We start from the raw sequence: 23,626 nt of genomic DNA, 5'->3' as shown, positions 1-23,626 counted from the left end.
AAAATGGCAGAGGTTGAACTACGTAAGATAATTGATCCCTGATAGTTTGCTGCTAGGACTGCATCTGAGTTTTGAAAAGCCATTAGACATTGGAGGTATGTATTCCAAAGCCCTGTGAGATTCAAACTGTTTGATAAATTTGTAAAAATTGAGCAGGAATAGGAAAAAGCATCTGGGTAACTCTTACAGGGAGGGAATAAATGGGCTCTGTACTCAGCAACAGCTGCAACAACAGAGGGCCTAGCCTTGGTAGGTGGACATGCACAGAACAAGCTGAGCTAGGGCCTGGAATTTCCCGGAATGAAATCTGAGAACTATTTAGGTTGACCTTCTCTCTCTCAGCACAGTTGACCCTTAAGAAATAAGAGATGACACATCCCAAAGCACACTAAACTTTACAACAGCAGCTTCAAAAAAAGATTGGGAAAGGCATGGGAGTTCTCTTGCAATACTGGAAGAATAAACTGGTTGACTTGACTGCTTGCTGTTTGGGGAAAAAAGCAAAGAGATTATTTCAGAATCATATATGCTGGGGCTGCTGTGGAATGCACAGTTCCCAGAAAACAGATTTATCTGTTGATTATAATCAGGCTTCCTACACTACAGGACCCACTTTTACATAGCAGTCAGGGTTACAATGACATAAAACAGAATGCCATGAACTATAATGAGAAAAGCTGATCTTAAAAAAAAAGAAAAATGCAGTGGGGCGAAAGATTGAAATGCTTGGAAAAATACACACAAGCAGGTACAGTATGGATGGGGAAATGTGCTCTTTTTCAATAATGACAGTCTCCTCAGTCGTGTTTTCCAGAAAATTGAAGAAAGAATTTTCGTAGCAGGGAAATCATGTAAGTGGCACTACCTCCTGGGTAAGTATGCAAGAATTCACCTTAAAAGGTTCCTCTAAAGTAGGTTTCCCATGTGGAAAGCAAGGCTATTATGAGGTATAGCCCCTGAGATTACCCACTTCCATCTGGCCTAATATGATGGGGTTTAGGGTAGGGAATAGAGTGGCACCTAGACATACCTGTCCTGGATGAGGTTCCTCTTCCGGCTGTGACTGTGTCAATTCACTTAGCCCTCCCTTTACTCTGTTGGATCCTAATAGCATATACCTACATAACTTTGTAAAAACTATGCCTCACATTCACAAGCACACAAGAAATAAGTGCAGTCCCAAGGACCATCTGGCAGGAAGTGCTGGGAAATGTAACACTCCACGACGGTTCAATGGGGAGAAACCTTAGAAGCCATCTAGGCCCTTAGCTTCCATAGGTTGGCTTGAGCACTGTGTTCTTTGTAAAGCAATGATCAGAGCAAATAGAGATCAGAGATAGCACCGATTCTACATCACTAATAGAATGTCTATAGACGTGATGATTTTATAAACTATCTTACACTGAGTGCAGCAACACAAATAAAAGAATGGCAACACTCTGAAAGAGTTGTCCGTAATCAATATCCTCTTCTCCCATCCTCTCTAATCCACTCCGGTAAGTCTTTGGCCCCAACACTAACAACTGCCCTTATCACGGGCTCTGGTAGTCATGCGGCCAAATCCACGCCCAGCTCTTAATCTTCATCTTACTTGACCTATGAGCAGTATTTGGCAAAGTTGGTCACTCCCTCCTTGAAACACTTTCTTTCCTCAGATGTGGAACATCACACTCTCTTGCTTCTTCTCCTGCCTCAGTGGCTAGTCCTTCTTATCGTCCCTCTATCTTTCTCCATCTGATCAGCCTCTAAACACTGAAGTGAATTTGGTAAGAGTTCTCTATAATTCATTGTACGGGATCTCAGTAATTCATCGGCTTAAGGCAAAACAAACAAAAAGACAATCACTAAATATATGTAAATGGGGTGTACAGGGAAAACATTTCTTAGCAGGGGGTCCTCTCAGCAACTGCCTCTGAAATACCAGTCACGGGTGGACTCCGTGCCCTCAAGTCTCCAGAAAAACAAGCTGCTACCATGCTTTTGTTACTTCTGCAGTATAGAAAGCAGAGCAAATGCCCTTCATCTTATTCAAATGCTGAAACTTCACCATAGGATGGCCATGGAGTCTGGAAACACAGGTACACGTTTGCCCCATTTAAGTGACTAAATAATACCTGTAGCTGATGGGCGTCCAGAGTGATTCTATCAGGATGGCGCACCACCCCACTGTGCCAAAGTGGTAGGGTTGGAAGTCTGGTTAGAGACCGATGCAAAAGCTGCGTGATGCATCATGGTCAATGCAGCTTTGCGCAGCACGGTCAACTATACATTGTGAGTGAGGGATGACATAGTGACATACCACATATTTTACGGTAATATCCATAAACTACTTATCATGTGTATTTTCCTATGTTTCTAAGATCTTACCCTCACCTTGTATGTTATAGACTGAATGTTTGTGTCTCCCCAAAATCCATGTGCTGAAATCCTAATCCCCAATGTGATGGTATAAACAGGTGGAGGCCTTCAGGGTAATTAGTTTATAAGAGTGGAACCTTCATGAATGGGATTTGTGACCTTAGAGAAGAGGTCCCTTGCCTTTTCCTCCCTGTGAGGATCAACTGTGAACCGAAAGTAGGCTCTTGCCAGACACTGAATCCGCCAGCATCTTGATCTTGGACCTGCCAGCCTCCAGAACTATGAGAAATAAATTGCTGTCATTTATAAGCCACCCAGTCTACGGCATTTTGTTATAGTAGCCCACATAGATTAAGACACTGGAGAATCCAGGCACGGTGATAAATGTGTCCGGACCTGTTCTGGGCCTCCAGTTCAAAACGCTTAGTGACAATACGGGCAGGGTCCTTAGCTCCTGAAAAAGAAAGGAGGTTTGACCTCTACAAAGCTGCCCAAATAATGAACAAGGAAATTAAACTCGTGTAGTCCTTGCTGTCCTATAGGCATAGCTCCAGCAACTTTCACACATCTACTCCATCTAACGCTTACACACTCTAAAGCCAGAGACAGTGCTTAATCCTCAATATGGCCATATGAAGTGAATACTAACACTTTCTTAGGCTCCAAGAGGCTGAGGAACTAGGATTTAAACTCATTTCCTCTGCTTCTAAAAAGAATTGTCTCTCCTCCATGCCACACTATTTGTTCCAATTTTACACATGAGTCAACAGGGACTCTAAGAGGTTAAAAAGTTTGCCTAATATCACATAGCTAATATACGGCAAAGCTGAAATTCAAACTTGGGTTTTTCTAACTTTAGAGTCCCATGTTCTTTCCACTGCATAGCAGAACAGTTACATATCTTTTTTAAACCAGGGATAAAGAGAGAAGATAAAAGAAAGTCAGGAAGGAATGTGGCATCTGAATCTTCATGCTGGACAAGAATAAGTTCAACATGTTAAAGAAACTAGCAGATTTCAGAACATTTGTTATTCTGTATTTGTACAGCCTTGGGTAGTTGAGTTGGAACTTTTCTCTGTTCTAAAGCCAACCTGCAAAGTTCCCCCTCCAGTCAACTCAGAAACTTACCCTGTTGGTCACAAGTAGGACCAGGGAGAGAGTACAAGTCAGTACACTAGTAACACTGCCAGAAAAACAAAGTTTGAGCATATGCCCTATAGCCAGTAGGTCAGAGCCACTAGTTTCGAATTATAATCCAAGGAGAGCCTTCTATATTGAGCAGAGGAACAAACAACATGAGCTTCATCTGTGGATTCTATCACATGCAAAGCTCTAGGATATGTAATAGAACCACCAGAGCCTATAAAGAACACACTCCTTGGTGCTGCCCCTCCAGGGATTCCTGTTTCCCCCCACCTTCCCCTCCTCTCACCATGGGGGCACAGAGCTCTCTGGGATGTGAACTTGATCCAGCTGGAGATACACAATAGAACACTGGGTCACTGAACCATAATATTACAGCAGCACTAAAAGTGATCAGTCCTTTTCTTCAAAAACTAGGAGTTCAGATCAAAATTTTCTTAATGCAGTGTAGTTGATTTACAATACTGTGTTAGTTTCAGGTGTACTGCATAGTGATTTAGTTATTTTTTTCCGATTATATTCCATTATAGGTTATTACAAGATATTGAATCTAATTCCCTGTGCTGTACAGTAAATCCTTGTTGCTTACCTATTTTATGTATAGTAGTTTGTATCTGTTAATCCCATACTCCTAATTCAGACCAAATTTTTTAATGATGAGTTACTTCAGAAAAGTACTTTTTTAAAAAAGAAAAAAGAGCTAAGGTTTTAAGTCTAGTAGAACCTCTATTAGATTGAAAGTGTCCGTTCTCTGTGCAGCTCTTATACTATTTAATGAAAAGAGGTCAAGACACAGAGGAGTGTCTTTGTGGAACAGAGGGTACAGCGAGGTACTAAACTTTATTTTCACATGTTCATAAAAATCACAAGTGACTTTTTTTAGAAAGTTACAACAAAATAGTGCAGGAAATATTACATAAAACTGTTTTCCTTTTAGGGAGGAGAGCTAGGAAAGTAATGCATCCCCTTTGGAAGATTTCACTGGGAGAACAAAAGCAGCTCTGTGTGCACTTTATTTCCAGGTGACTGCGATTATACTGACTCATTCTTCTGCCCTAAAAAAGGCTGGTCTCTGAGAAAGAATGACTGGCTCCCTTGGTTAGATGTCCTGGCAGCGGGGGCCTAGGGAGAGTCTTGGGTACTTTTTCACACCCAGTGCATGTGAGGCCAGTTTTCTAAAAATAAGTATTAGCTACCTGCTCTGGGAATCAGGGTTGTTTTAGCCCTTAGGTCCTATAACCTAATCGACACGGCCCTTGCTTCCTGCCTTTCCATCTTAATACATATATTTGCACATGCCCACTGGCAGCCAAGAGTTGATCTCTACTTTCTCCAAAGGGCTTGGTTATCTGGATAAACATTCCAAATGCTGATGGGAACTGCACATCCTAACTTTCTGTCTCTGGCCTGCCTACTACTGTGGCATGGGTGTATTTAATGCTCTGGCTGTCTTTCCCTACCCTGAGTTGCTATCCAAACCACAGTATCTAATAATGCCGGAAAGAATCATCAATTCTATATATATCCGCAAGAATGAGCTCATGTGTAAACAAAGGAAAGAAGGCACCACAAATCTCCAAACTGCCAATGGTTTGGTCTAGCAATGCCTTAAAAATGTCTCAAAGTACATGGGAAATATGTCTGTGGACATTAGACATTGAGTCCAGTGAATCAGTCACCTACTTATTCAAGAAACACACCCTACTTTAGTGCTTGGCACATCTATACGTGCTAAATATTTCCTGGCTCAGATGCTCTCTGCTGGGTAGAGGTCAGCTGGACAAATGTATTTGTGTATGTGGGCACTGGCTCCTTCCTCAAGGATCACTGTCTGAGCCTTCACTTTAATTACAAGGAAATGATCAAACTAGTCAGGATCACGGTCTGTCGCCTCAGTGTGAAAAGGGCAACCCCTCCTTCTGGAATGTGGAAATTGAAGTTAGCTCCATCACTAATTGAATCAAACCGACCACTAGAGCTGAATTATCTGCTTACAAAAAACTCTTGCTCTTCTGGCCACGTGGAGGGAGAAAAGGACCATCTGCTCCAGGCAACTCAGACACATCTTATTCCAGCAGAGAAAAGGAAAGGTATTCTCTGCAAAACTGAATGTCCAGAACGTCACTTTTTTTTTTTTTTTTTTTTTTTTTTTTTTTTTTAGGCGGTACATGGACCTTTCACTGTTGTGGCCTCTCCCGTTGCGGAGCACAGGCTCCAGACGTGCAGGCTCAGCGGCCATGGCTTGCGGGCCCAGCCGCTCCGCGGCACGTGGGATCTTCCCGGACCAGGGCACGAACCCGTGTCCTCTGCAACGGCAGGCAGACTCTCAACCACTGCGCCACCAGGGAAGCCCCCAGAATGTCACTTTGAAATGACTTAGGGAGGATGGGCTGACGCATGCTCTGCTCAGAAGGAAAACATGAGCTGGATTGTCTAGAGGCAAGTACTTCCTACCTATATTTTCAAATGACCTCCCTTCTTGACTCTGATTTTCCACCAAGCTCCCCGGTTTCTTTAGCCCTTAGGTCCTATAGCAGCCAATGCTAAGATTAGGACCTGAAAACGAAAACTGAAAACAAAGGGGAGTTGAAAGTTGAACCTTAGAACTTGTCTATTTGTCCTTCTTCACATGCAGCATTTTCCCCCTCATGCCATAGTTCTTTGTATTATATGACAATATACCAGCTTCTCAAAATGCTGATTGTTATAGGCAGACAAATGTCATCAATTAACCAGGTAATAGGCAACTGGTTTTATTTTTTAACATCAGTGGATGGTTTTTATTTTCTTTTTAACATCAGTGGAATTTGGACAGAATTAATTAATACGGTATCGATACTTCAGGGTTTTTTTAGGTGTCTACAAGACAACTTGCTAGGGAGTGTTCAGAGGAAATACATTTATTATTTGGTCACTCATTTTCTGGTAAAGGAAAGACTGGAGAATTTCAAGTCATGATTCAATTCTAACTTTTGCTTAATTTATCTTTGGAGCTCATGGCTAACTTCCCTTATAGTTTCAGCCTTTCTATATGAGGATTTAACCGAAACCCCGTAATCTATACTGTCATCTGTACTTCCTGTCTGAATAGTCTCACCTTGAAACTGGGCAAGTTCCCGAGGATACAATAAGTCAAAGTCAAGTTGAACTACTTTTCAAAGGCTCTTTTGGTGCCCTTTTCTAACCAAGGGACCTTTATTTACCTTGACTCGTAGTTCCAGGGGCTTAGAAAAAATAAGCCTTAAAAATAGCCTTGCTGCTAATGCCGCTAATACACAATAACCCCTTTTCAAATTGCCTAAATGTTAAACAAATGCCATTCATAATTAACTGAAAATTATCAAATACCAGATCTGTAGCAGTTGATAGCTATCTTTTTGACTTTGTTTCAAAAAGTTGGTTGTTTACTCTGGCAAACAGAAAAAACAAAAGAGCAGCACTTGTTTTGGTTTTAATCTAAGAGCTATGAAGGGATGAAACATGCAGGAGACTCTAGCGTATTTTCTACTTATTTGTTGAGTGGCCTTAACCTCTTTAAGCTTTCATTCCTGCATCTATAAAATAGGGATAATCTACTTTATGAGATATGAAAAACATGCCTGGCACATAAAAAACACTGATTAGACAATCGTAATTATTACAAAGGTGTTTTAGGCCATCATTTCCAGATACTACCGGGCCCAGGGAGTAGAAAATGCAAACCGCCTGTTCCTTTTAGGGCTGGTGAAACACCAGCCAAACAGGAGCACTGTTCTGCCATCTTTGTCTTCTTTGCTGGCTCCATTCTCCCCCTAACCTACACCGCATCAAATATCTCCCACCTGTCACCCAGCTGCCTCTGAGCTACCATCAGGGCCACAGCTTCTATTCTCTCCTACAGGCATTCCTGCTTTTCGAAAGGTTGTTCCAGGGGCTGCCCTGGTGGCGCAGTGGTTGAGAGTCCGCCTGCCGATGTAGGGGACACGGGTTCGTGTCCCGGTCCGGGAGGATCCCACATGCCGCGGAGCGGTTAGGCCCGTGAGCCATGACCGCTGACCCTGCGCGTCCGGAGCCTGTGCTCCGCACTGGGAGAAGCCACAACAGTGAGAGGCCCGCGTGCCGCAAAAAAAAGAAAAAAATTTTGTTCTATACCACTTCACTTTTACGAAAGACCTACTTTAGTACCCGTTTTCCTAACCGAAAGAAATCTGAAGAGGATTTTCCCTTTACACAACAAGGTGAAAATCGAGAAGAGCATTCAACGTTTGTTTTGCAGGGAGCCGTTAGAGAAACAGTGCAGTGAGAGTAACACCACAAAACCCCTTCCCCAGGAACTACACTCAGCATCTCAGCATCAGGCTGCCATAGCTTTGAACTGTGTCTGTGAGCATCTGTGCTATATCTCGATTTATTTTGTGCATCCGTTAGCAAGATGTGTCCTAAGGTAATTGCTGTTTCGATTCACACCATTTTGGTTCACGAAAGGTTTCACAGGAATTTTCTACTTGCAGGTAACAGAAGGAACCTGTATTTCTTTTTCCCCTTTCCTTCTTTCTTTTGCTTCTGTCTCCTGTTTTCCTTGACTTCTCTGCAGATAGACATCACTAATTAGCATGTGCTTTACCTTCTCCTCCTTCTAGTCAAAAAATAGACCAATCATGGCACATTGGCCTTTGGTTCTTCTGCACTATTTTCATGCTAGTTGTTTAAAAGCGCTTTCTTCCTACTACACATGACTCTGTTTCTTCTTCTAATCGGAATGCTTGAGGGTGAAAACACATCTCATCACTAGTTGCCTGAGGTTTTGCTGTGTTGAATGCAAAAAGTTATAAGCCAGCTAGCTACTCACTTCGATCACTTGCCCTTAGTCTACAAGTTCATCTCTCATACAACTGCTAAGAACATCAATGGCTTTTTTGTTAAATAATAATGATTGATAACACTCACTGAATGTTGCCTGTGTGCCCGGTATTGTGATGAGTACTTTACTTGCGCTGTCTCATTTACTTATCACAGTCCCAAGAGATGATGATTCCTATTTCACAGAAAAAGAATCTGAAGCTCAGAGAGGTTATCCAGCTGTTCTGCGGCTAAGGATACAATCACAGATCAGTCTTGATTGACATTCAGTCCTAACTCTATATACTATATATTTCATACAAGTTTGCCAGTAGGAAGGCTTCTGGGCTTATGCAGTTTCAAATCAGAGAATTCTCAACTGGGATCCTTTCTTTAGAGAAACAGTATTCCATCTAAGAAAATGGATATAGACGAAAACAAAGTCTGCCTTTCCCCTCCTATTGAACTGTGTCATCCATCTCCAATTAAAGACAACCACAAAAATCTAACCAAAAGTTTATTTCAAGACCTTTCCTATGGGTCATAAACCTTTGAATTCCCAAATCCAGACGTACACCAAGTATAGTACATATCTGTTCTCTGAATAAAAAACCTAAGTCGGGACTGTTGAGATGAATAATAATACAAATGGATTTAAAACACGTACTGAATTCATAGTCACTTAGTCCCTTTTAACCGTTTTGTATTTTCTCTATCAATGGATGACTAAAGTCATCATATGAATATCTGATAATATATTTTACCTTAAAAGTATTTACACTTTAAAAGGGGGGGAAGGGAAATTCAGATATGATTGGATTTGAGGCTTACTTTGTTATTTTGAAAGGCCAAGTTGTCCCAGCGGCCTGAAATTATGTCAGGGTCTCTACATTTTGACATCACCTCACTGCTTTGTGGGTATGGTAGAGCTTAGTTGCACAGAACGCTGGCGCTAGAATCATAGTTCTGATACTAATGAACTCTGTCATCTTTGTCAATTTACTTAACTTCTCTGTTCCTCAGATCTCTCTTCGGTAAAATGTAGGTAATAACAATGTCTGTCTGCTGTTGGAATTTTTAAAAGTATCCTCTGTGACGCTCTTAGAACAGTGTGGGGCACAGAGTGAATTTTCAGTCAACATTTGTTTCTTGTTTGGTGCCCTTGATAGAAACAAATCCAGTCACATTAAGGGCTCACAGTCTGAACAGCAGGGTTACCCCACTTTGGTTATGAGCAGAATCCGAGATTTAACCTAGCCGCACTCCCCTCCCCTCAGTACTCCTGATTCCTCTTACTGTACTTCACTTTTTTCTTTTTGTATGACACATCAGATTCTAACATACGATATACTTTATTTAGTTATTGTGCTTACTGCTTATTAACTGTCGCCTCAGTAGATGGTAAGCTCCACAAGGGCGGAAATATTTATTTTTTCCACTACCATATTCCAAATGCATAGAATAGAGCATGGCACAGAGGGATTACTCAATAAATGTTGGTTAAAAATGAATAAATATAAAGACAGTTTGTCTGTCTTTCTCAAAATTCCTCCCATCTCCCACTTTTCTCTAGCCTCATTTCCCTTTCAAACTCTTTTCCCCAATGAACAATAATAATATAATGGCTAAGATTTATTGAGTACTTCCCAAATTCCAGGTACAATGGCCAGCATGACAAATGCATTATCTCATTTAATCCTGTTAAAAAGCAGACAGCAGATCCAAAATGGAGTCCCTTGTGCTTAATACCTAACCTAATTGCAGTCTCAACCCCCCAGGAATGTAACCTTTAACCAGTCAAGCTGGAATTACCTGGTCAGCACTAAAAGATGTAATCCGGCCCATGGGCCCTTCTGTTCCCTTTAGGAGGGCAACCTTGCCTGAAACAATCCATTCTTTGCTAATAATTTCCTTTTCCTCCCCCTTTCCACAAAACCTTTCCTTTTCTACAGCCCAGTGAAGCTCTTTTCTAGTTGCCAGATGGATGCTGCCCAATTCATGATTGTTTAATAAAGTCAACTTGACCCTTAAATTTACTCAGTTGAATTTTTGTTATTTAACAATCCTATGGAATAAGTCCTGTCATTCCCCTGACATTACAGAGATTCAGAGAGGTTGAGGCACTTATCTGAGGTCATACAGCTAGTTTAAATGAGGAACCGGTTTAGAGCCCTGGGCAGCCTTACTGTGGCATCTGAGTTCTTAACCGTGGCACTGCAGTCTGTGAATATGACTGTGGGCCTGGCACAGGGTTCTTTCCTACGAATGATGGAATCCGAGTTCAAAATCCAAAAAGACCTGGTCCCATAGGAGATGCTTTATCTGCACACACCAAGAGCAGAATCCCCACAGAGTCAGTAAAGTGAAGCTGAGGCTGACTTTGTTTACTGGCAGGCTAACAGCATTCTACGGTAATAATGTTCCTGTCTTCCATTTCATTGCATTCACTTCATCATTGTGAACAACACGTCCCAGCCTGCGCTAATCTACTAACCTAACCCCATAGTAATGGTCAAATGAAATCCTGCTATACACGAAGCCCTGAATTTTCAGCAGCAATTACCACTCAATATTAATTAATTTCAATGATCCATGAAGATTTGGCTTTGCAAGGAGTTTGACGTATAAGATTCCATAAGAATAGGTCTTTGAGCTATTGGCATAATTACTTCCACTGTCAGTGAAGGAAAAGCCTTGGGATTTGCAAATAAGACTTGGAATTTAAGCATTTCCCCGTTTCTGTGGCAACAGTGGCCTCAATGACAACCAGTCAGGGCATGGAGTTACTGAACTCCTGTTCCCCTTGTCTAACCTTGGGCACCTCCTTCGCTCCAAGCAGAATTGTTTAGTACATCTAAGAATATGCTCATCTTCCAGGTCTGTGCAGGATTCAACAACACAAGGTGGCATGTATTAGAGTGGTATCCGAGAGCTCCCAGGCAATGAAACTTGATAAAGGATACACCAGAGAGGAAGTGATGGGGTTGAAGTTAGGTGGTGAGAGTTGCAACAGTTAACAATGAAAAATGACCCATGGAGACCCAGACACAGCTAGCCATCTATCTCTGTTTGCTTATGACCTAATAGCAGTGCTCGACAGAGACGGGATGTGATCACCAACATCGCTACTTGGTGGAACAGGGGAAGCTGGGTGGGACCTGAGCTGCATAAAAGTCCTCTCTGCCATTATCTTCCCATCCTTCCTTTAATCCAACAGATTTTAAATATCCATTCAATGGAAAAGTGCCCTTTTAAAGAGTAATTCCTCTGTTCATGACTTACCTATCTTACTAGTAAGTCAAACTCATTTCAGGGGTAAATAACTCCCTTGATTATTGAATAATAATAGATGAATTGGTATTTCCATGAATGAAAGCTGGAATTAAAAAAGAATAAACCAGGGCTTCCCTGGTGGCACAGTGGTTAAAAATCTGCCTGCTAATGCAGGGGACACGGGTTCAAGCCCCAGTCCGGAAAGATCCCACGTGCCAAGGAGCAAATAAGCCCGTGCGCCACAACTACTGAGCCTGTGCTCTGGAGCCCTCGAGCCACAACAACTGAAGACAGCGTGGCACAACTACTGAAGCCCGCGCGCCTAGAGCCCGTGTTCCGCAACAGGAGAAGCCACCGCAATGAGAGGCCCGTGCACCGCAACGAAGAGTAGCCCCCGCTCGCCATAACTAGAGAAAGCCCACCTGCAGCAACAAAGACCCAACACAGCCAAAAATAAATAAATAAATAAATAGATAAAAAAAGAACAAAACGGTGCTGCTGAGTGAAATTTTACCAAAACTGCTGTTTGGCAAATATACAGTCGCTTAAATGACCTGCATCAGAAGAATAACTTTTTTTTTTTTTTTTTTTTTGGCAGCAGGATGGCTAAATAAAGAGAAAAATGCAGTAGTCTGATATACTTCAGTACTTGTTCGAGCTGTGTGAAATGGCACAGCAGGGGAGCTGCTTTTTAGTCATCTTAGAGGAAACCAATATTTTTACTTCTATGCTCCTAAAGATGCATGTACCTTACCTGAGGGGTGTTAATCATTGGAAGGATGGACGGATAAATCAATTCATTCAATAAATATTTATTGAGTACTTATTATGTACCAGATACTAGTAAACACAGTGATCAAAAACAGATAAAAATCCCTGTACTCATGGAGCATACATTCTAGTGGAATAACAACTAGACGTCTGAATAAATTCTAAATGGATATGGGAGCTCCAAGTTCCTATCATATTGCTTCACAGGCCATAAGAGTGCATTTACCTTAACGTGTATAGACCCAAAAGGATTAGTAGCCTGATGCTATAGAGTTACTGCTGACAATGCGATGAAACTGCCCTTTATACTGATGAATGCCAGATCCCATAGATGGAGTTCAAGGTGAAAGCTAAGGGAAGATGTTACAGTGAAAAGGGCATTTGTTCCTTCTCTAAAAAGGAGCATGTGTGCTCTGAGCTAAAATGTGATTGAAAGCAAAACAAAAAAAAAACAAGACGTATCGGTCAGCTGTTTATGAGAATACACTTGGATTTTGCTTAAGCAAAAGAATTGGAGTTATTCATGAAGGGAGACTATGGAATCTGTAACTCTTGTTTCCAAAAGAAAATAGGCCTGCCTAGGAATCCTTGAGGTGATTTATTTTTTTCACTAAATTTTATGGTACAACCAATAAAACAGTGGGACCAGATCTTTAAATACTAATATTCACCATCCTTGTATGTATATTTTAATGACGAAAGCAAAGAAAGAATACATTTTTCTTTTGAATCTATATTCCTTCTTTGGAATTTTCAAGTGAAGTAAGAAAAACTAAGTGTATAAATCCTTTAGTACAGAAAGAAACTCTTGTGGGCGTGGAGCAGGGAATTAATTAGGAGATGGAACTTAGTTTGATGATAATACCATGGCAAAATTACCTGGGGTCAGCTATTATCCTCAGGTTTTCAAGTTTTGACACTTAATTTTAATCATGGTACACAGAGCTGTTCAGCCCTTTAGGGGCCCACTTACACATTGCTCAAACTCACAAGATTCTGATGTGTAAACCAGAATGCCAATTTATGAACCTATGTTGGAAGTTATCTCCTAGTAGGAGTTCATGCCTTCTGATGGTCACGAATACTCAGACCTCCAAATTTCCCATCAAAAGACCTATATTAAAACGAAGTAAACTGCATAATCTTAAGACATCAGAGTTCCACCAAGCGAAGAAATTAATGGGTTGTTTTTCTCTAGGGAAAGAGTCCAGCACAGAAGCTAAGTGATTAGGATATGGCTGAGACTAGGGTTGGATTCAAAGCTCATCTACCACCTATTAGTGACTTTGGGAAAGCTCACTAGTGCTTATTTCTCTCTTCTGAATACGGAAATAATGAAAAAAAGACAATCCATCTAAAGCACTAAGCACAACCTATAGGAAACAGTCCAAAAATGTTCAGCGTTATATTTCTAACTAAAGAACTGATATTGGTTTTCTGGGAAAAGTTTATTTTAATAGGGTTGTTGTGAGAATTAATTAAGATGCTCTAACAATATTAACTATTACTGTTTCTAGCTAAAGAAATAGGTTTTACGGAATCAAAATACCCTCCACCTGGATAGCAGCGCTTGACAGATATTAAAACTTCCTACTTTCAAGGTTGTTTTCATAAGACACCACCAAACACCTTAGCATTACTTTTTCATCAGTCTTCTTTTCACCAGTCACATTCTAGGCATGACTTTCTGTGCCAGGCAGCCTCCTCTGGATTTAGGGTTTCCTAGATCTCCAGGGAAGGTTATTTTGATAGGGGTGTTAAGTTTATTAATTATGTGACTATTTCTACTATCGAATAGTTTCAGCCTCAGAACTACAGGTGAGTTTTTCCTGACCATGGTACCAAATCCACTTATTTTCAAAAGATGAAGAAAGACATATAAGTCCAGATCACTTGAGCTGCTGGTTAAAATTGCAAACTCTTGGAATCGTTAAAATGGTGGTTATCTCAGGACAGGGTGGGGTAAGGTTGGCCTGGGAAGGGGCATGAGCAAACAGTCTGGGGTGTTGGAACATTCCACAGCTTTATCTTGGTGGTGGCTGTGTATACACAGATATAGACGTATGTGAAAATTCAGTGAACTGGAAGGCTTCTGGTTTCCCTGTTCTTCATGTCAGGCGCTTGGAATTTGCCACTCCATCCTTTTGTTTTTACTAAAAACAGGTAAAAAGCTGAACAGACTGAAAAAGCAATAACTCTTCTTGGATCCATAAGAGAGGGGAGGACACAGGGCAAACTGCCGCCCTCAAGACTGGAGAGACAGGTAGGAGGATAAAGGGAGTCACAGCTTACTGGAGCAGAGACTCCTGAAAGGAAACCGCCCCAGGTATGGGGATGCCTTTTTAAATACAACATCAAAGACAAGATCCATGAAAGAAATAATTGATAAGATGGATTTCATTAAAATTAAAAGCTTTTGCTCTGCTAAAGACATTTCAAAAGAATTAGAAGACAAGCCACTTACTGGGAGAAAATACTTGCAAAAGACATATCTGATAAAGGACTGTTATCCAAAATACACAAAGAACTCGTGAAACTCAATCATAACAAAACAAAAACCTAATTAAAACACGGGCCAAACACCTTAACAGACACCTTATCAAAGAAGATATACAGACGGTAAATGAGTATATGAAAAGATGCTCCACATCATTTGTCATCAGAGAAATGCAAATTAAAGCAACAACGAGATATCACTACACACCAGTCAGAACGGTCAAAATCCAGAACACTGACAACACTAAATGCTGACAAGGATGGGGAGCAACGGAACTCTCATTCATTGCTGGTAGAAATACAAAATAGTACAGCCACTCTGGAAGACAGTTTGGTGGTTCTCATAAAACTAAACATAATCTTACCATATGTTTCCGCAATCAAGAACCTAGGCATTCGGCTTCCCTGGTGGCGCAGTGGTTGAGAGTCTGCCTGCCGATGCAGGGGACACGGGTTCGTGCCCCGGTCCGGGAAGATCCCACATGCCGCGGAGCGGCTGGGCCCGTGAGCCATGGCCGCTGAGCCTGCGCGTCCGGAGCCTGTGCTCCACAACGGGAGAGGCCACAACAGTGAGAGGCCCGCGTACCAAAAAAAAAAAAAAAGAACCTAGGCATTTATTCAAAAGAATTGAAAACTTATGTTTACTCAAAAACCTGCACATGGATATTTATGGCAGCTTTATCCATAGCTGCCAAACCTTGGAAGCAAACAAGATGTCCTTCAGTAGGTGAATGGATGAATAAACTTTCCTACACCCAGACAACGGAATATTATTCAGGGCTAGAAAGAAATGAGCCATCAAGCTACATAGTAATGGAGGAGTCTTAAGTGTATATTACTAATTGAAAAAAAGCCAATCTGCAAAGGCTACATACTATATGATTCCAACTATATGACATTCTGGAAAATGTAAAACTATGGAGACAAAAGATCAGGGGTTGGGGGGGTTGGAGAGATGAATAGGCAGAGCACAGAGGATTTTTACAGCAGTGGAAATACTCTGTATAATATTAGAATGACGGATATATGTCATTATACATTTGTTCAAACCCATAGAATGTACACCACCAAGAGTGAACTCTGAGGTAACCTATAAACTTTGGGTGATTATGATGTATCAATGTGGGTTCAACCTTGGTAAAACATGTACCATTCTGGTGAACGATGTTGGTGATACGGGAGGCATGTGTTGGGGCAGGAGGGATATGGGGAATCTCTATACGTCTCTCTCAATTTTGTTGTAAACCTAAAACGGTTCGAAAACTATGAAGTCTTTTAAAACTTCATTGAACTGTGAACTTGAGAGCACTTTACCGTGGGTATTTGACAACTCAATAAAAAGATTTAAGCATCAGATAAAAATGTCTGGCCCTATCTCAGATGTTTTGAATCAGAATCTCTGGGCAAAGGGCATGTGAATCTGCATTTTTAATAAGCACCCTCGGATGATTATAATGCACATTGAAGTTTGAGAACCACTGATATAAAAAAGCACATTTTCAATATTGAAGACCAAGAAAAATAATCTGAAATCAAAACCATCCCAGAAGCTGTGAGATAAATGCCACATAAATACCAGTTTTCATATATTCTGAAACCTTAGAGCTTTGAGTCAAGCAACCAACATCTGTTTCTTGTGCTATCTGATAGGTCTCTACATGCAGCTCTAACATAAAAATTGAAATGAGCCGTTGGGAGGTGAGGACCCACAGAGAGGCTGCAGCAGGGCTCTGCTCTTAACAGTCACCTTGTGGCCAGAGCCTCAGGCTGCACTGCTCCTCTCTTCCAATCTGATAACGTCAAAAGCTGGTCAAGTTACTGGGGGTTGAATTACAATGCAGTGCCATTGGGAAGAGCACTTGTCAAGAACGTACCTCCTCCCAAATAATCAGGGGTCTGTTTGGAAAAGAAGAAAAAGGATCTGCCTAATGGAGCTTTTTGAAAGCTGAGATAAAAAGACTTTCTTCCGTGTTACTGCCTGCAGAGTGTCATGATTCCAAATGAAAAACTCTCTGGCTCACAAACAGATGCTCTAATGTTTGAGTGAATGAATGGGGAGAGTATTTAGAGATCGTCCAAGATCTCTGCAAGGATTTGTTTACACAAGGCTCCTTTGGCTTTAGCATGACTTTACACTGCATCCTTTTCTTGCAATATTCACTGCGGTGTTATTAGGGATGCATGCAGGAAAAGGCGAGCTTGCCTTCAAGGGCATCGTCTGCCTGCATCTCTGCAGACTATGGGAGAATACATAACATCCACTCCACTGTGGAACAAACCACAAGACTCCGGTTACCCACCTCTTGCGTTTTCCTTTTACGGTTCTGGACGTGTGTAGCACACTTTTTATAAAACGGGCCCCAACTGAACAAACGTTTTCTGGGCTGCAAATCGAATGAGAAAACGCAAATCTAGGGTCTCCCTGTGGACAGTATGGCTAAGGTTACAGTGAAAAGTGATCCCCGGCACAACTTTCATGACTAATCCTCTTCATCTATATCCTCTTTCCCCACTCACAATAATCATGTCCTTCAGTTCATGCCCCACCCCTCAACAGCACACCTGTTAGTGCAAACCTATAATAACAGAGGGTAGATTTTCCTGGGGAAATGGCAAAATGACTCAAGGTATTTATCTGTTGGCAAAACTGTGCTTCCTTCTGAGACTGTTGTGTGTACACAGATATTTCTCCTCACATGAATCACAGCATTTTCCAGCTGGAAAAGACCTTGAAGATAATCTAGGGAAACTTCTCGTTAATAGATACAGAAACACAAGGCCAGAAAGCAAACCTACTTCAGGTTATAGAACCAGTTAAGAATAAAACCTGAGCTTCAGTTACTATCCTTTCGCCAAACCAGTATGGCCTCGATCAGACTTGGTCAACAACTCTCAGTCCTTTTCTTTTTTTTGTTTTCTTTAATAGACAATTTTTTAGTGCAGTTTTATATCTGCGGCAACATTGAGTGGAAGGTACAGAGATTTCCCATAGACTGCCCTGTCCCACACACGCCTCCAAGTCCTTGTAAGTTTCCCAGTAACTCTGGACCATCCCACGGAGGTTAAACCAAGTTAATACCTTTTTTCCTCTATATTTGTCAGATATCTTTACAGAATGAGATACCAGACAGGAGACGATATCCTATCAGAGTTGCATTAGGAAGAACTTCACAAATGTTCCCATTCTCCTGCAGCCAAAATACATTTGTTTACTTCTCCCCAGCAACTAATCCCACTCCCTCCCTCTTGGTTATGGGTCACGCCTTCCATTAGCAATATTACATACACTTCCTTCCTAAATTCTGCAATTTCTCCACCTCTACTTTGCTGGGACCCATCACACATAGTCTCTTTTAATCCACAGCACATCTGTTGACTATTTTGAAACAATCCATGTCTTTTTCCCAATGTTTATCATCAGTTTTCTCACACAAAAGCATTGGGGCACTTTGGCATTCTTATTAGTCTGTGGTTGCATTTCAACAGTCTCCTACAAACTGAATGACAAAAATGTCCACAATATTCAAGAAGTTGAACATTTTCATCGTGCCCCATTGTCCCAGGCAATGAAAGCACATGTTCAGGATGAGTCATCCCATTTCCTGCCAACAATAATTGGCAGGCATACTGTGGCTTCCTTTAGTTCATCACTTCTTAGTGTCAGCCTTAAAAATTTAAATCTTAAATCATAAGAGTTTATGATCTTAATCAATCTGCAATTATTATAAGCAAATGCCTTGTTTCATCTGTTGACAGAGATACACGTGAAATATTTAAGCAATTCAGAAATTGCCGGGTATTGATAATATGTATCTTAGCCTCATTTGCTTTTTAATAAGCATCCATGTGGCTCATGACACTTTCAGATAACCTAATTTAAGATGCGAATCTTAAACATTTTCCTGATGAAATATCCTTCCAAAGTTTCACCAGTGTTAGCTAGTTTATATAGTACCGTACTTCCGTTTTGATGAATGGAAAAGTCAAAACAGCAAGCCCAAGGTCATGAGGCATTAACAGGAGAACAAGGACTAAAATGTGCATCAAGGTCACCTAACCAGTGGTTCAAAATCTAGCAACAGATCTTGAAATCTTTCATGATAGATCCCTAAACTGTCACCACTACACTCCCTACTTAACCAAGCTCCCCCTTCATTACCTTCCACGCTGTTTTTCCTAAGGGTTCCCGGATATTAAGTGGAGTGTTCTGTCTCACCCAGACTCTCAAGACCCTCATTTCAGCATCACCCAAGGTCTACTCCTCCTCTTTTCACTCTCCATTCACAAAGTGATATAGCAAGGAAATGGATATGAGCCACAAAAAGGCTAGAGCTCCTTGACCTAGGTCTTCCTGTTTTTAATTATTGCAAAGAGAGGCAGTATGATTTAGTAGAAAGAATAATAGATTTGGTGTCAGAAAACCCAAGACGAAGTCTGGTTCTGTCACTTTACAGCTCTGTGACTTTGAAAAAAGTCACTGAAGTGAATTACTCTTGAATTAATCGTACAGAGCTTCACTTCCCTAATCTCTTACCAGTGTGGGTATGGCACACTGGTTTAATGTGATTTGCAAAATCCACTGAATGCACTTTTTAAATGCACTTTTAGTGTTATATGAATGTAAAAGAGTGTGATGCTGGATACCTCTAACCCTGAGGGCAAAGTGGCACTAAAGGGCTTATAGGGCTTCAGTGACTCCTGTACAGAAAGCTGATAATCATGTCCTAGGCCCATGATCTCAAATTTTTTTTTCCCTAAAAGTCTTCATTAGGAGAATAGAGAATGAACCAGTAACTGGGCTAAATGAAAGAAATTTATTTGAAAATTTATTTCTACTTTTTAACCCATGTTTTATTTTAAGAGAGTTTAAATTTCCAGTGAGATAAAATGGATGCTATGGGGGCTTCCCTGGTGGCGCAGTGGTTGAGAGTCTGCCTGCTGATGCAGGGGACACGGGTTCGTGTCCCGGTCCGGGAGGATCCCACATGCCGCGGAGCGGCTGGGCCCGTGAGCCATGGCCGCTGAGCCTGAGCGTCCGGAGCCTGTGCTCCGCAACGGGAGAGGCCACAACAGTGAAAGGCCCGCATACCGCAAAAAAACCAAAAACAAACAGAAAAAAATGGATGCTTTGGGAAGATGTGACACATTTACCACATTTATTTTTATGCCCTCTGGAACTGCACCCCATGGCACCCTTGTGTCATTAGTTGTGGCCTTCTGCCTTTCCTCATCTGTATTTCCATGGTAAGTTATTAGAGCTATATTATAGCCCTCTGTTTACTGGTCTTCCTCCTCCAGACAGGCACTTTGGTTTCTTTCTTGTATTATCGCTAGAGCCTAGCATAATGCTTGGTATATTGCAAACATGCTATACACATTTGCTGAATAAATCAATTAACTTCCTCTTTTCAAGGCTATGTTTTGGGTTGGTTGATAATTAATGTCCTAATTACTATTGATTTCCACTGATAAAAATGAAAAAGGCAAAATGAGAGCTTTGAAAGTTAAATGGTTAGACCTAAATCCAAGTCTAATGCTGGCTTTCAGTTCTTCCAACCAGCGCCCCAGCCATCTTCCCTGGTACTCAACAGCCTGACGCTCAGTAGAGGTGTTGATTTCATCGCTATTGGCCTGTCTTTGCATATGAACAGTATTGGTGGTTTATTCTGCCATTTGATTTCTATAATCCTCAATTATAAATATAAGAAACCTTGCTCCAGTCCTTGTTCCACATTCCACAATGTCTGTTTCACACACACACAAATTTCCCTTTGAAACCAATGAGCATTCTGTGCCAGAAGATGTCATGGAGATGAGGGAAGAAGACAGGGAGAGGGGACAGGGAGAATCAGAGTCACCATCTGTTGACAATACTCATGTGTAGAGCCAGTTTTGAAGGTTAATGACATGTCACGCATCCTCTAGCGTCTGGTAACAAAAATAGGCTGCTCTCCCAGAATTTGATAGAACAGTTGTTGCTCCGTGGAAGATGTAACATGTCAGCCAGCACTCCAGCAGGGTCCAGGAAGGCAATTCCTGCCAAAAGCTGGATGAAATTTAACAGTGGTCCAGGAAAAACAACTTTTACCAGATTCAAATGTGGAAGTGATCACTTTTCCCTGAGGCCAATAAAGGGGCTATAGAGCATTGACCTTCCCAAATGACCCTGCATAATGGGTTGTTTTTTTTTAAAGTGCCCTTGAATTTCATCAGGAACTCTTCGATATACATCTACTCTTTTCTCTACCTATTTTCAGGAAGAAAATTAAAAAAGGTTTGCTGTTTTTTTTTTTAAATATATATTTATTTATTTTTTGGCTGCATCAGGTCTCAGTTGCGGCACGCAGGATCTTTCATTGCGGCGTGCGGGCTCTTCGTTGCAGTGCACGGTCTTCTCTCTAGTTGTGGTGCGTGGGCTCCAGAGCATGTGGGCTCTGTAGTTGCAGCATGCGGGCTCTCTAGTTGTGGCTCACATGCTCAGTAGTTGTGGCATGTTGACTTAGTTGCCCCGCGGCATGTGGGATCTTAGTTCCCTGACCAGGGATCGAACTGGCACCCCTTGCATTGCAAGATGGATTCTTAACCACTGGACCACCAGGAAAGTACCCCCCCTTCCAAAAAAAAGGGTTTTAAAGACTATAATAAAAATGGGTCCAAGGGTTTACCAAGGGTCCACCCATAGTTTCTTCGGGTGGTTAAATTATTGGCATTGCAGCTGATCCAAGGAAAATCTGGGTCTCAACTTCATCGACAGCCTACTGGTTAATGACTCGCTTTGCTGTTTCATCAAGAATTCACCCAGGTGAAAGGCTGTACCTTCTCAAATGTAATAGCATGCTTTCCCCACATCGCATCTGGGCTCTCTTTAATCTTCAAAGCCCTGCTGAGTAACCTTTGAAAATCCAGGCCCTTTACCACCTGGCGCTCCAAGGGTGTCTTGAGAGGGGGCAGCTCTGCCTATTTTGCTGTTAACCTAAGAACAAACTGTCTGGTCCCAGCATGGAGTACAGAAGATTGACCAGAGCTTGTATAAAGGGACAGAGCAGAGAAACTGGAACGCTCCCAAGCTCCTCCAGATCATGTCTTCATAGTGTGACATCACTGTTCTGTTTGAAGTAAAATTTCTGGACTTTAGCTCTGCCTAACTTCAAATATAAGTGTAGAATACAAAAAAAATTTTTTAAATGATTTCTTGATTACTTGCCAGTTTGAATATATCCAACCCTCTCTTATTTATGAGCAGAAATACTGTAAGTAGCTCTTTGCAGGAAACCGCCCTCAGCATGAAGCCCCTTTGCTTGTCACTGTAGCAAAGCTGTATCGTAACAAACTTTTTTTTTTTTTTTGCGTTACGCGGGCCTCTCACTGTTGTGGCCTCTCCCCTTGCGGAGCACAGGCTCCGGATGCGCAGGCTCAGCGGCCATGGCTCACGGGCCCAGCCGCTCCGCGGCATGTGGGATCTTGCCGGACCGGGGCACGAACCCGCATCCCCTGCATCGGCAGGCGGACTCTCAACCACTGCGCCACCAGGGAAGCTCACGTAACTAACTTTTAAACCAGGCAGCCCCACGCTCTACTCATCTCCGGTCCAAGCACACCTTTCAAATCTTTTAATCACACAATACCTTGCCTAACTTGTCGGTTCTTTCTGACAAGAAGAAGAAATGAAAGAATCAAAGAAGTAGAAATGAAGAATAGGTAAGTAAGAGATGACCAGGTCTCTTCCCTTGCTTCCCCTTCAGTAATCTCCTGAACAAATTGTGCGACCAAACTGTGTGAACAAGATAACATCTAGCCGAAGATCATACCAGCCTGCATGCGGTGGGGGATGGCAACGACTCTGACCCCCCATCTCAATGATTAACTGAGATTACTTCCCTTCTTCCCTTCAAAACTTTCATGGCCGAGTGGAATCTTGGGAGGTGGTTTTTGGGGGACGCTGAGTCCACCATCTCCCCAGATTGCTGGCATTCTGATTAAAGGTGACTTTCCAGTCTATCAACATTTCTGAGTTTTGATTTTGTAAGTAACGAGCAACAGGACCCTATTTGGTAACAATACAAGTTAAACTTTGGGTACTGAAATGATCACTTACACAGAAGTTAGGAGATCTGGGTTCATTTTCAGGCTTTTCTTGTGTGACTTTGTGTAAATCATTTAACCTCTCTGGGCCTCAAATTCCTCAACCCTAAAATTAAACTCAAGATAATAAATGTGTTTTCAGCCGCTGAAAACAGGAGGGAATTTGTCTAGATCAGTACTGTCCAGTAGAGTTTCCTGCAAAGAAGGAAATGTGCTATCCAAGATGGTAGCCACTAGCCATATTGAGCAGCACATGAAATGTGGGTACTATGACTGAGCAATGAATTTTTAATTTTATTTAATTTTAATCATTTTAAATTTAAAAGAGACACATGGTCAGTGGTTGCTATATTGGACAATGCAGGTTCAATAATTTCTAATTTGATGATTTCTAAACCTAGCTAATGGCCCACAATGAATCTTTCTTGTTATTTTGCCCACCCTGAAATTTACTTCATAAATTATTTGGTATATATTAATAACTAATCTTTATCAGTGTAGTAATTAATCATTCTAATAAAAAATGGAATCCCTACATGAGCAAGATAAAACATATGTGAAAGAATTTTATGAATTCTAAAATACTACACAAATATAAAGCATTACTGATAAACTATCACACCTAACTGCTCACCTTTGCCGAGTGCCAGCTGGTATATACAGACTAAGAATTCTTCTATTTCAT

The sequence above is a fragment of the Phocoena sinus genome, chromosome 10, assembly GCF_008692025.1.
Source record: "Phocoena sinus isolate mPhoSin1 chromosome 10, mPhoSin1.pri, whole genome shotgun sequence".
Lineage (NCBI taxonomy): Eukaryota > Metazoa > Chordata > Mammalia > Artiodactyla > Phocoenidae > Phocoena > Phocoena sinus.
Note: the sequence above shows the minus strand (reverse complement) of the source record.